Source organism: Seriola dumerili, unplaced genomic scaffold (genome assembly GCF_002260705.1).
Source record: "Seriola dumerili isolate Sdu_G_001 unplaced genomic scaffold, Sdu_1.0 BDQW01000276.1, whole genome shotgun sequence".
Lineage (NCBI taxonomy): Eukaryota > Metazoa > Chordata > Actinopteri > Carangiformes > Carangidae > Seriola > Seriola dumerili.
This window is the reverse complement of record NW_019174531.1, coordinates 547575-552697: the sequence shown is the minus strand read 5'-3', so window position 1 is coordinate 552697 and position 5123 is coordinate 547575.

Genomic DNA, 5123 nt, shown 5'->3' with positions numbered 1-5123 from the left:
CTGTAAAGTATTATGTAACTGCTCCCCACTGAATTTTCCCCAACACTACATTTTCAATCTTCTCATCTGGCTCACAGCAAGTTAAACAAATAAGTGTATTTATCAATTTAAGCAAGACATCAGGAACAAACTTGAGCTTAAGTTGAGTAATCCTCCACTTCTAGGTACAATAGCAACAAAAACATGTCAATCTTCAAACAGCGCTCATCACACTATTTTTATCTGAATGTTTTAAAGCAGCTAATTAGCTTTTTGTAGCTCAGTGAGTTTGTTCTGTACAGGAACAATTATACATACCACAATGCTACCAGAGAGGAACCAGCACAAAACTCTGGAATGTCCTCCTGTGTCGTTGGAGCGGCATCAGACGGTCCAACATGGCGAGCACCGAGAAGATTGCATTGAAAATAAAAAACACAATACCAACGCAGCTACCCATCTGCTGCTACTCCCACCTACGTGAGACCAAGACGTTGACTTTACCAGAAGACTACGTATCTACCAAAGACGGAATGATAAACAAACCTGGCCCTCTGGCGTTGTTAAGGCTCGGTTGAAGTTGTAGAGGAAGACTGTTCCTCACTATTGACTCCACCACAACAAAAGTGGACGATGGCTTGTCCCTTTTTCCACACATCTTTTTCCAAAAACAATCCAAAAACATGTTATCTTCACCTGAGAAATAATACACAAATGCCTCCATCCGCTCCAGGTGTTTGCGGGAGATATCAGTAGTTTTTTCCCATAAATCCTCGCTGACAAAGAAACAGAAAAACCACCAACCTAAACCCAACCAACCAAAAGAAAAGAAACAAACAACCAAACAACCAACAAGACAGAAAAGAAAACAGAAACAAAATTTACTTTTCTATATGCATGAGAAAAAAAAAATTAAAAGCATTTGCATATTGGCAAAAATTAAGTGCCTACCGTATATAAAAATAACTACATAAGAATAAAAAGAAAGTGAATTATGTCTTGAAAGCCTAAATGAATCCTCAGTTCAATGCTTTTGAGGCAAAAGTTGTTACAGCTTCACAGGAGACAACAGGTCAAAAGGTCGATGGTCCCCCCACCTCAAACTTGAGGCAAGTTCACACAAGGGACTGGAAAAGAGGACACACAACATTTTGTTGTGACAACAGCGTTGCTTGACATTTATGTTACCAATAATGTATGTGGCAGAATTTTTTTTAGGAGGTGTTTTATGATTGCTTTTTAATGTGTATCAAATGAGTTACTATGAACTGATATTTCCTGCCTTGTATTACATGTTTTTAATTTACTCTACACAAAAGAGAAACGAAAACCAACAACAACGTCAACGGACAATGCCGACGAAAAAATCTCCACCAGGAACCAACTGCCAGCATCAACTCCACCAGGAAACACAGGTAGAACTACAATGAAAAAAACCAAAGTCAGTCGTAAGAAACCGAGACCACAACAAGAGCATTATGAATGAATCAGATCTAAATGATGAATGTTTGCTAAGTTTTTTCACAATCTTCTAAATTATATTTTTAACAAGCACCAGACCCAGTGTTACTGGTTTGTCTGAGTTTCCAGTTCTTTGATTCCTCATATGACCAATAATTAGTGTCAAACATTGATTCTTGCTCTGACCTTATGAACTGTGTTTGGCCTTGATGGTTGATTGATTTTTACTGCGTGGATGATGGGGTCTGATTCATGAATGTTTTCCTTGTCTTCCAGCTTTCTCCTTAACCTGTGGCAAACACCTGCTTCTCATCTGACTTGGAATACTCTATTTAATTCACCCATTGATCAGCATCACTGTCGTTACCTGGGAGAAAAGGTGTGAATATAGTTTGACCCGCATTTAGTTTTGCGCATCTGAAAATGTTGCGTAATTATGGGGTACATTGCCAAGGGTCTGAACTGATTAAAAACTATGCAACCCCCCTAAGCTAACAAGCCGCTGTCTGTAGCTTCATGTTTAACTTACAGACACCAGAGTGGTGTTGATATTTTCATTTTATACTTTGTTTTTGAACAAAGACTTTAATTTTAAACGCACTCCCCTGAAAATTTTCTATAGTGCCCTCAACAGTGTTTCAACAAAATCTCTGAAACTTTCCCTAACCTCATATTTCAGTCTGATTCTGGACTCACAGCAAATGTAAACACAAATAACTCAATATATAAACTATATAATAAAATAACTAGCACTTACTATTTCACTCTCCACTGCACTACATTTACCTGATCTCCTTGCACTTAAATTAAAAAACAGATGTCAGTACTTTAGTACTTACCTGAAAGCTCTCCTACTGTACTTAAGCTTTAAGTGATGTCCCTCACTTGAAAAGGTCATTAATGGAAATCAAACCATCCAATTGTGCGAGCTCTGTAGAACGGCCACATGGTGGTTGCTGCTGCAAGCAAACTTGCTTCTGCATTGAAAATTTGAACCTGGACATGCCCTCCTTGTCCACTGGCTACTTTTTACCTCGATGTCACTGAAAATAACAAAAGGAAGTTTTTGAATTATTACTGCAAAACAGACACAGATTGTAAACATGACATGTGCTGATAACTTCCATAAAACATAAAGGGACACTTAAGTTTCTCTCTTTGCAGCTGAACAGATACAGAAAACCAGTCTTTCAAGAATCTCTTGAAGACTCCTCTCTTCAGAGAGCACCTCCTCTCCTAACTCCTCTAACACGCCTCACATGCCAACTAGCACTTACTACTCACTTCCACTGAAACTTCTTTACCTGATCTCGTGCACTTATTAAAACAGATTGTAGCTACTTAGCTACTTACCTGAAAAGTCTCCTACTGAAGCTTTAGTGATTGTCCCTCACTTGAAAGTTAAACACTTTGGATAAAAACATGTATGTAATGTAAAGTGAAGAAGTTTCCATATCTGCTGTGTGTTGACAAAGACTACATCCTGCATCACCGTGTCCTGTTAAGTCTGGCCACCTTGACAAACTATAAAGTTTAATAAATTCATTAAATAAAGACTTCTACAGGCCATCAGGTCTGCGAGCTCACATGAAACCATTTCTGTAAAATGAGTCTGAATTAAAACAGAGTTGCATAAAATCTACACACCACACACAGCAATATCTTGTTCATCTTTACTCAGTAAAGTTAAAAATACTGACCTTGCTAAACTTACATCGACCACAAGGAGAACACTGGGCTGTGTTGAGGATGTGTATTTGTGTTTGAGATCAAAACACGTATCCTGGCCACAGTCCTGCCTCTCAGTCTTAGAGGAAGGTTGGATTATTACTGTTTGAAACTGAATCATTTCAGTCTGTCAAGGATGAGGTGTGAATATCTACCAGCTGCCTGTTAGCCTTTGTTCTGCGGCTGTAATGTCACTGCACGGTAGACCTTTTTATTCTGACGTTGATATATTGATATTATTACACTTGTTTCACTTCTTCAGTTGACACAGCCACAGCGCTAAGCAAGAACATAAAACAAACTTGTTAAAGTGTATTTATTTAATGGGACTCTTAAGATATTGTGTAGATATTGTCATTAAAGTGCTTGCAAGCAACTGAAGAGTGAAGTCTTTACATTGATCTGGGTTTGCAGACTTGTGTCAGTGATGTTTGATAAAGTCGCACTTTATCATGGGAAAAACATTAACACAGACTCAAATGTCCTCTCACTGCGCATTAGGACAGTTAAATGTTACATTTTCTCTGAATTATTTTAAAAATTTCTTTGTGTTTTGCCAAGGAACAATCTCGTTAAAGTTATCTGAGGAGAAACAAGCGGGTCACTCTGTCTTTCCTCGACCTTGCTGGAGGGTACAAGCGAGCGTGGAGCAGAGAGATTAATGGAAACAAAGTGACTATACTTACAGCTGATGGTGATAGGGAGATCAGACAACAATGAGACCAAACGCAAAAGATACAGTTCACAGGCAGATAAATTTAAGTCACTGGTCATTCTCAGAGCTGTTGTCTCAGATACTGCGAACATACTTCTGCAACAATGAAGCAGCATGCAGAACTGACGATCCACAGGAACATCAGACTTATGAAAGTTTGTCTATTTCTGTTTTCTCTGTTTTTCAAAGAACAAATTTTCCCTTCTTACCTTTGAAAAGGTTTCCCTTGTCACACATCAGTACTGTAAAACATTTATATGTTGAAATTAAAACGTCCTAATAATGCAAATGCTACCATTTCCAAAATGTAAATGTGTAACTGGCGAAAGTATTAAATGCAACTCTCGACCAGTGTGTTTGAATCTCTGATGCAATTTAAAGTTGAGTTTTCACATTTTTGCTTTTTACCACTTTTGTTTTTGTGAGGATGAAACAAACCATTTGATATGATGTTTACTACAGTGAGCTATTAGAGCCGCCAACCTAAGTAATTTTTTGTACAATGACAGAGCCAGCAGCTGTTTCCCTGTTTCCAGGTCTTGCTAAGCTAAAGCTAACCAGCTGCGTGTCTGTAGCTTCATGTTTAACTTACAGTTCACCAGTGGTGTTAATCTTTTTTCATTTTAAATTTTGTTTTGACAAAAAAACTCTAACTTTGAACAGACTTTCCAGAATTTGTGATAAGTCTTCAACATGTTCCTCCAATCTCGAAGTTGTTTTTACGCTCAAATCGCATTCTAACAAATACAGGGAGAGTTATCACTATGTTATAACTATTACAGCTTCATTTAACTGAACAGAGGGTCTTTAATCCCGCCGGATTACCTACCAGTGTTGCATGCTCCTTACTCTTTTTTCTTCCTCCAGCATCATCAGCAGTTAACAAGAGGAGACTCTTTGATGATAACAGGAAAATAAAGCCTAAACCCTCTCATGACTTTGATTAGATAAAATTGATCCACACTCTGAATGAACATCAGTCAGTGAGTGCTGATTCTTAGGACTGAAAAAACCCAGAGTTTTAAACCTGAAAGTTACCCGCCTAACCTCGAATCCTGCTCTCATAGACAGCCTCAAGACACAGACACGGTAGACGGTCCGCCTACCCTACTGACATGGAGGCAAGACACACAGACGAAAGCCCACACCACAACATTTGTGTTGCCAAACAGTGTTGTTGGACACCTTTCCAAAAAATGGAATGTGGCCGAGGTTTTTTTTGGAAGTGTATCTCTCTCCC